Source organism: Saccostrea cucullata, unplaced genomic scaffold (genome assembly GCF_032062105.1).
Source record: "Saccostrea cucullata isolate Sc308-1 unplaced genomic scaffold, CSIRO_AGI_Scuc_v1 ctg5171, whole genome shotgun sequence".
In the NCBI taxonomy this organism is placed as follows: Eukaryota; Metazoa; Mollusca; class Bivalvia; order Ostreida; family Ostreidae; genus Saccostrea; species Saccostrea cuccullata.
In genome coordinates, this window is record NW_026936375.1 from 929 (window position 1) to 14,000 (window position 13,072).

The 13,072-nt window shown below is 35.5% G+C and overlaps 1 long non-coding RNA gene across 1 annotated transcript; it reads right to left on the reverse strand.

Moving 5' to 3' along the window:
• Positions 1-4,113: 4,113 nt before the first annotated feature.
• On the reverse strand, positions 4,114-13,072 carry LOC134245408 (uncharacterized). The gene is made up of 6 exons (XR_009987416.1): positions 12,999-13,072; positions 12,152-12,314; positions 9,044-9,107; positions 6,439-6,584; positions 4,418-4,544; positions 4,114-4,216 (listed from the first exon to the last, which is right to left on the reverse strand). It is a non-coding gene; the product is annotated as an uncharacterized LOC134245408 (long non-coding RNA).

Sequence of the window (13,072 nt, forward strand, 5' to 3'; positions counted from 1 at the left end):
CTTATCGCCGTCAAAAACTTGTTAAAACAATTAATCAATCATAGTTTGGTACTTGCGTTCATCGAAGAAGCCATTACGAGATACTGAAAAGCGTTTAACAGATTATGATCGGTCGGTTATAGGGAATTCGTACGAAATTTAGTCGGATTTTCGCAAGTTGCTTTCTCAACATCTACCGGTCATTTGGACTGACACAGAACGTAAAGTTATCGGTCCTTGGTTGTTTTTATCGGTCTTGCCGACAGGACCGAAAGATTTCAAGAACTCTGTAAGTCTTATAGTTCTTTGAGGATTGACCTGTTCCAAAAACTTAAAACTAGTCACTTGTTTGAAAAATTTAGGTTAGATCCAGCATCCAAAGCAAGTCTTGATTGTCCTTCCTTTGATGTATTATCCATGCAAGTTTGGTCCAGGTAGGGCTTATAGTTTTTTGGAAATAACCTGGTCACTCATCTGAAAAATGTAGGACAGATCCAGCATCCAAAGCAAGTCTGGTAGTATCCATCCCTAGATGCATCATCCATGCAAGTTTGGTTCAGGTAAGGCATTTAATTTCTTTGTTTTGAAAGTAACCTTATTCAATATATAGTCATGTAAAATTTCGTGTGGGATTTAATATCGTTAATAATTGTTTTCAATGAAATAATTAAAATTTACCGTATTTCGGGGAATACAATACGCACTTTTTTCCTAAAATAAATTACTGTGAGAAAGGGATGCGTATTTTACATCACAATGGGATTTTGACAAGTTTCTCTTTCAGGTGAAACACGGCTATCATACGTACATACCGTAGTATTACCTAGAGACATATGCAATTTCTTTTGTTTATTGCCATATTTTAAACTTCGGAAAGTTATTGTTGGAAGGTATGCTTCTTAAAAATGTCACTTTCACAATCTTTTGATACCAAAATAACATGAAAAAGTAAGTTAAAAGAAATTTGAGCTGCATGTCTCCGAGGAGGCCGCCATTACTGATGTTATTTTTAGACGTTAACTCATGCTTATGTCATGTGTTTCCGTAATGATAGTGCACATGCATCTTATCTGCCAGACAAAGTAATAAATCATTTTTTAATGAAATACAATAAAATAAATATTAATTTTAGGTTTAAAATAACTCATTGATAACCTGCAACAATATTTAACACCCCTCCATACGTCCCAATGAAAGGAGGCAATTAATTGTCTACCGACTCCAAAGCAATGTTTTTACAGTTACAGCACTGATTATTTACTGTCATGTTAATTGCTTTGATTATTTTCTTTGTTAAAAAGGGGGGGTCGGTTTATGACCTTTCGTATGTGTGAGCATGTGTTGATTACGGCACTTTAAACAATTAAACACTTCTTAAATGTAATTTTACCTTATCTTATACGTATCGGCCTCTTGTTTAAATAATTGAGAGTTGACAAATGAAATATAAATTATGCTAAAACTTTTAATAAAAGTGGTATCATTTAGAAAACAAGAGGCCCCTGGGCCTTAAGGTCACCTGAGCATTATTCAACAACTTCCCAGTGACTGAATTTGATCCATGTTTTAAACCAGATGCTATAGCATTTACAATTTGGTCATCATAAATATACACTTAGCAGTTCCTTAGTTTGGTTACTTTATACCCATAGGCAAGGTAGGGGAACAAAAAATGCATTTCAACTAATCAGTAATATTCAGCAATAATCAGTAGTGCAGCTACCACACATGAACCCTTGACTCTTAGGTCTAGATCCACACATTGCACTATTTTTGGAAAGGCATACTTGCTTTTCAAAAATATTTGATTAATACCAAGGAGCACATTTCAAACAATTCATTCATTTTCAGTACATAAGTACAGCCCCCCCCCACTATGGTACAACTGACCCTGGGGCCTTGAAATTTACAATTCTTGAAGATTAGGGATTGCTCATAACTATATAGGTAATTCATCTGCTTAAAACCTAGGAGAAAAGAACAAAATATTCAAAGATTTAATGTTTTTTCACTATACATGTATAATCAATACAGCCCCACCCTAACACCAGAATCCCTGACCCTGGGGCCATAAAATTCAAAATTTTGGCAGAGGCACTTTTGCTGATCATAACTATGTACTTAGTTAGTTTATTTAATACCCAGGAGTAAAGAAGAAGATTTTGAAAGAATCCATGTATTTCCTCTATATAATCAATAGAGCCCCACCCTGACACCAGAACCCCTGACCCTAGGGCCATAAAATTCACAATTTTGGTAGTGGCACTCTTGCTCATCATAACTATGTACTTAGTTAGTTTATATAAAACCTAGGAGCAGAGAAGAAGATTTTCAAAGAATTCATGTATTTTCACTATATAATCAATAGAGCCACGCCCTAAAACCAGAACCCCTGACCCTGGGGTCATAAAATTCACAATTTTGGTAGTGGCACTCTTGCTCATCATAACTATGTACTTAGTTAAATTATATAAAATCTAGGAGCAGAGAAGAAGATTTTCAAAGAATTCATGTATTTTCACTACATAATCAATAGAGCCCCGCCCTAATACCAGAACCCCTGACCCTGGGGCCATAAAATTCACAATTTTGGTAGAGGCACTCTTGCTCATCATAACTATGTACTTAGTTAGTTTATTTAATACCCAGGAGTAAAGAAGAAGATTTTCAAAGAATTCATGTATTTCCTCTATATATTCAATAGAGCCCCGCCCTGACACCAGCACCCCTGACCCTGGGGCCATAAAATTCACAATTTTGGTAGAGGCACTCTTGCTCATCATAACTATGTACTTAGTTAGTTTATTTAATACCCAGGAGCAGAGAAGAAGATTTTCAAAGAAATAATGCATTTTCACTATATACTTATTTAGCCCCGCCCTAGTACAAGAACCCCTGACCCCAGGGCCATGAATTTCACAATTTTGGTAAAGGACTCAATGCTGATTACAATCATGCAAACAGTTTGACTGCTTGATGTCCAGGAGTAAAGAAGAAGATTTTTGAAGATTGCATTAATTTTAGTGGTTTTTTGCCCCACCCCCCAGGCCCCAGGGGGGCAGGGATCATGAAATTCACAATTTTTGTTCCCCTTCACCCATAGATGCTTTGTGCAAAATTTGGTTGAAATTGGTTCAGTGGTTGCAGAGAAGAAATTGAAAATGTTCAAAAGTTTACGACCGATTGACGACGAACGACGTACGACGAACGACGTACGACGGACGACGACGGACGAAAACAGATAGCAATAGGTCACCTGAGTGACTCAGGTGACCTAATAAGATATCCGCGAAGATTTAGAAGAGGAAAATCGTAGTCTTCTTGAAGAAATAAATACTTTGATGTTTCAATTTCCTTTCCTGTTAAAATATTGTAAGATAATTTTCAGCATGATTATCTAGAACCAAAATTAAATATGACAACTGATAAAACTTTCGACAATATCTCTTGCTTTGTTGAAATAAAATTATTTCATCTAAGAATATGGCGATGCATTATTTCAAAATCACCGTAACTGTTCTTTAAAAAAATCTGTTAATACTTTTACGCAATATTATCTTGTACTTTGTTGAAATAAATGAATAAATAATTTTCTCCAGATTGCCGCGATATGGAATGTCAGGATTAAGAGAAGTTATAAAGTGTGTATTTAAAAAAAAAGTGTGTTCAGTAAATTTTTCACACTTAATCCTCGCGCCGATTTTCGTAACAAATTACCGCGATTTTCAAAGTTCAGAACACCGCTTGGTAAATTTTTCTGTTGCGTATAATACATCCGAACTGCGTTTTTTCCCCCAGTTTCAGACTCAAAAAGGGGGGTGCGTATTTTACATCAATGCGTATTATACTCGGCCAAATACGGTAATCCCCCACAAATATTTGTGCTTTTACAGTAGTTACATGAGAATGTACTGGCTCCTGGACCTTTAACCTGGTACACCAATGCTTACGTCGACGCCAATGCTGGGGGGTATAGCATAAGCTCATCTGGACTTCCTCCAGGTGAGCTAAGAAGGAACATTCCTCACAGAAGAGTACGAAGATGCTTAGCCCTGTGAATCCATGCAGAGAACTGAAGCTTCAGTTCAGGACAATACATAAGAATTGCTACACATACCATTCTGAAGACTTACCTTTAATGAAGCTGGCTATGTCTACTGCTGACTGTTCAATTCTAAACTGATACCTGGAACAGTGTGGAAAGTCCTGTCAACCTGACAGCTTTTCCTGTCATGGGCTGAAAAGAAGTAGAGAACTTCAGTGGTGCCTACTGATTCTAACATAATAATCATGGATGAGGAACACTTATGTTTGTTAAGAGACTGTAATTTTTTTTTCTTTTGGACCAAAAAATCTTGATAGAATTGAAATATCATAATCTAAAACTGTAAAATGGACCATATATTTAAAATCAACATCAAAATGTATATGTATTTACTAGAAATTTTTTGAATGTAGAATACATAAAACTGCACTCATTGGTTAAGGCTTATGGATACTCAACATTGGAACTTTGTGAATCTGTATGGACACTTGTTTTCAAAGGAAGTAGAGTGGTCCATCATCTAAATCAACAACAAAGTAGGAAAGGTTAATTCAAAAGCAAACAAGAGGCCACATGCTCATATGACCACTTTTGCTAAGGAAACAAGATGTGTTTGTGAAACACTGATGCCCCCGTATGGCAACATAGCAAAGATTAAGCTTTTCTTAAATGCAAATTTAATTAATTGGTACCAAAAGTAGGGTATTCTCACTTGAAAACAATTGTGAAATTTGAAAGTAAGCCAATGTTAAAGTTTTTTAAATAAGTACAAAAATCTCCAAGGTCAAGGTCAAAAGGTCAATGTAGTTAGTATCAAATGAAAGGTCTTGCCACATAGATGACTTATGTAGAGCATGAAAGCCCTAGCCCTAACCATTCAGAAGTTAAGGCCAACGTTCATTTTTTTAAAAAGTAGGTCAAACTTCAAGGTCAAGGTCAAAGGGTCAAAGTTCTTGTTATCAAATGGAAGGTCTTGTCATAAGAATCAAATATGTAAAGAATGAAAGCACTAGCCCTAACTCTGTACAAGTTACGGTCAATGTTTCCTTTTTTAAGTGGGTCAATGTCAGAGGTCAAGGTCATAGGGTCAAGTTCTTGATATCCAATGAAGGGTCTTTTCACAAGGATTACATGTATAGGGTATGAAAGCCATATCACTTACTGTTCAAAAGTTATGGCCAAAGTTAAAGTTTTTTCACAAGTACGGAAATCTACAAGGTCAAAGTTGTTGGTATCCAATGAAAAGTCTTTCAACAAACATTATATCTGTGAAGTATAAATGTCCTGGTATCTACTGTTCAAAAGATATGGCCAAAATAAAAGTTATGATCAATGTTTGCTTTTTTAAAGTAGGTCAATCTCAGAGGTCAAAGTCATAGGGTCAAGTTCTTGATATCCAATGAAGGGTCTTCTTACAAGGATTACATATATAAAGTATGAAAGCCATATCACTTACCGTTCAAAAGTTATGGCCAAGGTTAAAGTTTTTTCACAAGTACGGAAATGTACAAGGTCATGGTCAAATGGTAAGGTTGTTGGTATCCAATGAAAGGTCTTTCAACAAACATTAAATATGTGAAGTATAAATGTCCTGGTATCTACTGTTCAAAAGATATGGCCAAAATAAAAGTTTAAAATTTTCATGTAAAAGTGGGTCAAACTCCAAGGTCAAGGTCAAAAGGTTAAATTTGGTGGTACCCAAAGAAAGGTCTTGTCACAAGGAATATACATATGAAATATGAAAGTCATATCTCTACTAAATCAAAAGTTATGGGCAAGGTTAAAGTTTTTGCAAACAAACAGACAAACAGAGAGACAGAGAGACAGACAGATGGACACAACAAAAACTATATACCCCCGAAACTTCGTTTACGGGGGCATAAAAAGCAGATAAAAAAGTTCAGTATTGAAATGTCTATTTACAGAAGTGGTCTCAGAGGGGAGGAGGTTTATTTATAGAAGTGGTCTCAGGGGGGACGGGGTTATGGGGGTTATTTATAGAAGTGGTCTCAGGTGGGAGGGGGTTATGATTTGAACAAACTTGACTTTACACTCCCTGTGGATACTTCCAAATTGCTTTGGTCGCCCGCGTGGCACCGTGGTTAGAGCATCTGCTCTAGAGTCGCAAAGTTAGAAGTTGATCCTTAGGTCTCATGCTCAAATCCCACTGTGGGATATAGAGACCGGTCCTTTGGATGAGATGTTTAAAGCAAGGTCCCAAGTCACTGTAGGTGCTAAGCACGAAAAAGATCCCTCACTGTTCAATGGCCCCGAGTGCTGAGCAAAGGACAAAATTTGTAGTTCTCCACCAGGAAATGGTGGCGTCTCCATATGAGTGAAAAATTCTAGAGAGGGATTTTGTATTATTTACCTTTAATAAAATTATTTTCAATAGTTATCTTGTTTTTCCTTACCTGTCTGCTAAACATAACAAAGGTTACAGTGGTGACTGGTAAACATAACAAAGGTTACAGTGGTGATTGGTAAACATAACAAAGGTTACAGTGGTGACTGGTATAAATACAGCGTCAAGACTCTCTGCTGATGACCAGACAGCATCCTGCAAGATAAATACACCATGAATGATCTTTAACAGGGAGACTACTCCTAAAATCAGAGGAAATGTCATCAATATAAAAGTTACCCATGATTCTTACAATTCGGTTCCAAATAAGAAAATATTATAAGGCTATATCAAACGATCAAAATGAACAGACATTTACAGCAAAGTGGTTCTTATTCCCCATGGCTTTAAGGACAGACGAGGCGTTCCTCAATAATATATAATTTTTTCTAATATTTTGTCATTGAAAAACTACTACTTTAACATGTTTACTCACAAAAAATTGAGATACCTTACCAGGCATCAGTGCAAGATACCAGAGGATAGCACAGTCTATGCAAAACTTTTTTTTTACCATACAGGACATTCGGTCCTGTGTAATCAATCAACACACAGGACCAAATCAAATTTTGTCAGACCAAAAAACATAATGTATTAACACATGAAACACGTGAAAATTAGTGATGGAAAATCGGAAATGAAATTAGAATTTATCATCGGTGATAATCGGCTGGGCTTAATCAATTAATAAATGTTTTTCAAATATCAGTAAGACTTGAACAAAACAAAATAATTTACCAAATTAAATATAATATTTAAAAAAATTTACTTTTTCTTTTTTAAGAAGTGGAAAATAATATTTCATTACTTTAAACAAAATCAATATATTGAAACAGAATGGATATTAATTTTTTAAAAATTCCATTCAATGGGTATATTACTGAAATTAGTCCCACCTCTCATTACATGTGTTTATTTCTTGGGATTACAAAGTTTAAAAGAAGTTATCCAGAGATTAGACTTGTATTCTTGATTATAGTAATGTTTACATATTGTCTAGACTTAAATGTTTTCCTTTGTATAGTAAAACCTCATAATATTGTCTGTTTCCTGCTATTAGTCTGACCCTACATTCAATTATGGCGGTAAAATAAACATGGCAGTGATTCCTTCGATGTTTTAAACATTCATCACTACTTTTAAAGCCCTTGCACTTGGATTTTGGTAATAAAATTTAAGTCTGACAAGTTATTTTTTGTCAGCAATGTCGGCAACATTTATTTTTTTACTCTGAGACACTGGACATTCCGGTCTGGTGAAAACAAAAGAAGCATCGGACCAGAGGCACTGCACATTGGTCAGGTCTGACGGTCCGATGTCTTTCGCATGGACTGATAGCATTACTTATATAATCCTTTAGGAAAAAAAAATGTATGCCAAAAATTTCATTTTTAATGTTTCACATTTTAAAAACAATTCGAAACTGATTATATTAGGTTTAGAGATCAGAAAGTAATTAAAATTTTGTATATTTTTCACACATTATTAAGATGTACAAAACACATGATTTTGGAGCTCTGACCTTAAAATATATTGTACACTTAACAGATACATTTATAATGAACAATAAAGAATCAAAATCATCTGTCCCTGGTACTTTCTACAGTAAATCTGGTTTAGTACGAACACGGATATAATGATTTGCGAATTCACAGATAAAGCAAAGTCATCTTGGATCCCCGGCTATATAAAATTAATGAATTTCTTATACAAATAAAACGAATTATGGATATAACGAAATAATTTCACAGGTCCCAACGACTTCGTTATAACCAAGTTTTATTGTATAAATCTGTTTTACTGTATTATTTGTAAATGTATAGCTTTGATAAGTTTTAATTAGGAACAAGTATTTCGTCAGATAATTATTTTAAAAATAAATCAAAATAATATTGATATTAAAAACTATAGAGGCGGCCTATGGGCAACACTGCCCACCTGAAATCTGTTCAGAATTGATGAGTTAAGATATAAATGACATAATGTTCATCTGACATTTGATCTTTTATTGAGGCCTTGCTCTAGCTCCTGGGACATGAAAGCAACACATCTGAAATGACTCTATCTGTGATTGCTTCTAATTAATAAGATTGACTTTGATGTTCTTGAGAAGAAAATTTTAATAATTATTTTATAAATCAATATAAATATGATGAAACATGGCATAAAGCTTTGCTGCTCTTGTGAAGAAAATTTCTAAGATTTTTTCCTATGTATTTCCAAGTAAAACTTTTATCCCCCTTGTTGCCAGACCTAACCCAGGGAGTCATGATTTGAATATACATATATCTGAGTCTACATTATTATGAGAAGGTTCCACGTTTAAATTTTTTTCGGCCTAAATGGTTCTTGAGAAGAAATGTAAAAGATACCATCAATTTTTTAATCCCAGGAAGATGGAGTTAACCTTTGTTTGAATAAATGAGAATTGCCTTCATCCATGGTTACTTTGTACTTAAGTTTGGTAAAAACTGACTCAGTGGTTCTTGAGAAGTTGAAAATATGAACACAAAAGTTAAGGACATTATCAATGATAAAAAACCACAGACAACGGAAAAATTTTAATCAGAAAGCTCACTCCAGGTGAGCTAAAATAAAATGTGTTATAGACATACCTATCCTAAAATTCACATGGGTTTCACATGTTGACAGGAAGACAGGAAGATACATCATGCTCTGCTGAAAAAAAAATGTCCTTTCATTCAGAAGATTTGAATAAGACGGGTAAAATAAAATCATAAAATAATACATGTAAGCTAGACATGCATGCAGGGCTGACTGCTGGAAAAAATTCGTAAGAAACAGATCTGTGTGGAATGAAAAGTCACTGGTAAGAACTTTGAAAAGTCAATGACACCCCCTATATAAAATCATGTGTGCTTTGAAATAATACTTTTACCAAAAGAGGATTTACAGTTTCAATCAAAAACACTGACTAAAATTTCATTAAAAAAATTTTTTTTTTTTTGCTCGTCACCTTGACTGGGTTGGAACATCCCCCTCCCTTTGGGAAAAAATATAAAGATCCACGCCTTGGGTGCATGGTTATTTCAACACTGGGTATACTGAGACTTAAATATTTCATAGAAATCAAATGCTTAAACAAGAGGCCCATGGGCCACATCGCTCACCTGAGAAGCTTTGACCATTCTGTTCTTTACCAGATTTCCCCTTTTAAATACACACTCTGACCTCACCCTACCCCACTGATCATAATTTAGACATTTTGAAATCTACACTACCCCAGGATGCTTCCATGTGCACTTAAGTTTTAGCTTTTCTGGCCCAGTGGTTCTTGAGAAGAAGATTTTCAAAGATTTTTCCTATATACTTCTATGTTAAACTTGGATTTCCCATTGTGGCCCCACCCTACCCCCGGGAGTCATGAATTGAACAATTTAGAATCTACACTACCCCAGGATGCTTCCACATAAGTTTCAGCTCTAAGGGCCCAGTGGTTCTTGAGAAGAAGATTTTCAAAGATTTTTACTTTATATTTCTATGTGAAACTTGGATTCCCCATTGTGGCCCTGCCCTACCCCCAGGGGTCATGATTTGAACTATTTACAATCTACACTACCCCAGGATGCTTCCACATAAGTTTCAGCTCTAAGGGCCCAGTGGTTCTTGAGAAGAAGATTTTTAAAGATTTTTCCTATATATTTCTATGTAAAACTTTGATTCCCCATTGTGGCCCCGCCCTACCCCCGGGGGTCATGATTTAAACAATTTAGAATCTACACTACCCCAGGATGCTTCCACATAAGTTTCAGCTTTTCTGGCCCAGTGGTTCTCGAGAAGAAGATTTTCAAAGATTTTTCCTATATATTTCTATGTAAAAATTGGATTCCCCATTGTGGCCCCGCCCTACCCCCAGGGGTCATGAATTGAACAATTTAGAATCTACACTACCCCAGGATGCTTCCACATAAGTTTCAGCTCTAAGGGCCCAGTGGTTCTCGAGAAGAAGATTTTCAAAGATTTTTCCTATATATTTCTATGTAAAAATTGGATTCCCCATTGTGGCCCCGCCCTACCCCCGGGGGTCATGATTTGAACAATTTAGATTCTACACTACCCCAGGATGCTTCCACCTAAGTTTCAGCTTATCTGGCCCAGTGGTTCTTGAGAAGAAGATTTTTTAATGACCCCACCCTATTTTTGTCTTTTCTTGATTATCTCCCCTTGTGAGGGGACTTGGCCCTACATTTTAACAATTTAAATTTCCCTTTACCCACAGTTGCTTTGAACCAAGTTTGGTCAAAATTGGCCCAGCGGTTCTTGAGAAGAAGTCGAAAATGTGAAAAGTTTACAGACGGACAGACGGACGGACGACGGACAAAATGTGATCAGAAAAGCTTACTTGAGCCTTGGGCTCAGGTGAGCTAAAAACTGTGACCTACTTTTAAAGCGAGCACAGCAAGCGTCACGAAGCGATGCTCGTAACTGCGAGCTCTAACGACAACGCCTGGGCGAAAAGAAAATTTGGACTACTGCACATTCGATAGAATTTTTTGGCAATAATTTTGCATCGCTTTGTACAAAATGCTAAAGCAACGTTCTCGCGAGAATAAGAACAAAAGTTAAATAAAATGATAAACTTGCCTTGAATTTATGAGAATTTGTTGCTGAAAAATGGTCATGACAATAAACAGTTTTTCATTAAAATTAGCTGCAGATCTGTAGCTCTCTGAAAAAATATACTGATAGACCGGAGAGCTACAGTGCCACCTGTTGAAAAAACTGTATATTTATTGCGCACAAAAAAGTGCGCTCGGTTCTCGATTTATTATCTCCATATTTTTAAACTGTGATCTCAAAACATTATTAACTGTGTGTTCCGAATATATTCTTTCGCTGTTTTCGCAACTAAACATTCCTCATAATTGTTGTTAATAGTCCTCCTGACCCTGATATTGTAATCATAGAACATTTCGCCTATTTATAAACTGCCATTTTGGTTTCAAAGATAATTCGGTCCAATATGCTTCGTTCAGATGTCAACTACGAGAGTACTTGATAGAGGAGAAAGGAATCTTTAAAATCTACCTTTTTTTGCAATTGAGGTAAGAATTTGGAAGAAATAATCAAGAAACGAGCGCACTTTTTTGTGCGCAATAAATATACAGTTTTTTCAAGGGGTGGCACTGAAGCTCTCCGGTCTATCAATATATTTTTTCGGAGAGCTACAGATCTGCAGCTAAATTAAAATCATCCCTGTTCAGGTTTTGGTAAAGCAACATGCATACGACGTCATGTGACATCAGTCTTGCATGCAGCGAATGTCACGTGCGGTTTGATGAGTCCGATCTTAATGAAAATGATAAGTATCTGTGCTCGCACCTACGGTCACACCGTCAACATATTAAAAGTGAAAAATGAGGGTGAACAGCTATATATTTTTCTTATTCAATTTTGAACTTTTCAACAATGTTCAATGAAGAAAAAATAAAAAATGTCCCTAAATAATGTATTTTACAGGCAAGAAGATGAACAGACACTCCAAAAGAGTCCAGAAGTTGGACACATTAAAAAATGAAAACTGTAACGTTAAGAATAAGAAAAAGGCATTTTGTAATTTTGTTTACAGACAGACAAAAAAAACAATGATGAATCTTGTAAACGTCAAAGTATCACACAAGGCGATGAGCGCTTCTGATCTCGGACAAGTAGAGCTAAAAATTCATTTTGCTTGAGCTTTTTAAAATAAAAACAGATTTTACCTTTAAATAGTATCATGTGGCAAATTAAACATCGTCTCACTGGCCCTCTGATCATCCTCTCATTTCCCGCCACGGACGTCACAAAAATGGCGTTCCAGTATTACGATCCCGATGCTATTTCACACCGGACATTGGCCCCACGATCAACCATCAAATATATAATCTGTATACAGAGTAAACAAAAAAATCATTCCCTCATACAAGTCTTTCTTTCAAATTATCTCTGCCAAGTCATGTTTTGCATATTTTTTCTCCACATTTGTATTTTTTTTTTTGTTAATTCAAAAATTTACCTTCATTGATATGTTTAACATAATGTTATTCATAATGTAAGAATAAACTGAAAACATGTACAAGTATTGATATTATACATGTACAGATAAATGTTTAGACAGACAATAGACAAAAATCTCTACATCGTGCGCGGATCTAAAAAAAATTTCAAAGGTGAGATCTAGCAGTCCACCTATACACTAACTTAACAAATTTACCAGGAATAGGAATTTCTTGGACAAGAGAAAACACTTAAAACAAATAAAACAAAATTAAAGTTAATTTTTTCCTTAGGCCATTTCAATTCTTTCTTCCTTTCATTAGCCAAAAACTGTTTTCACTGATTACAAAGTTTAATAAAGTTAATTATGTATAAATTGTACAGTACTCATCTGCCGTCTACCTGAATTTCTATTGACAGGTGGAGGAGTGTTTCCGTACAATTTACATGGACATGAAAAACGACTCACTCTCGAGCAATCTGAATCGAACATTCCGTATACCCTGTTATGTAGTTGAAGCTATTTTCAATGGACTGTACGTACATTTGTATAATATATTGTACAATACTCACTTGTCTATATCTGAATTTCTGTTGACCGGTGAACGAGCGGCTTCTCACTTGTACAACTTCACGTGGACATGAAA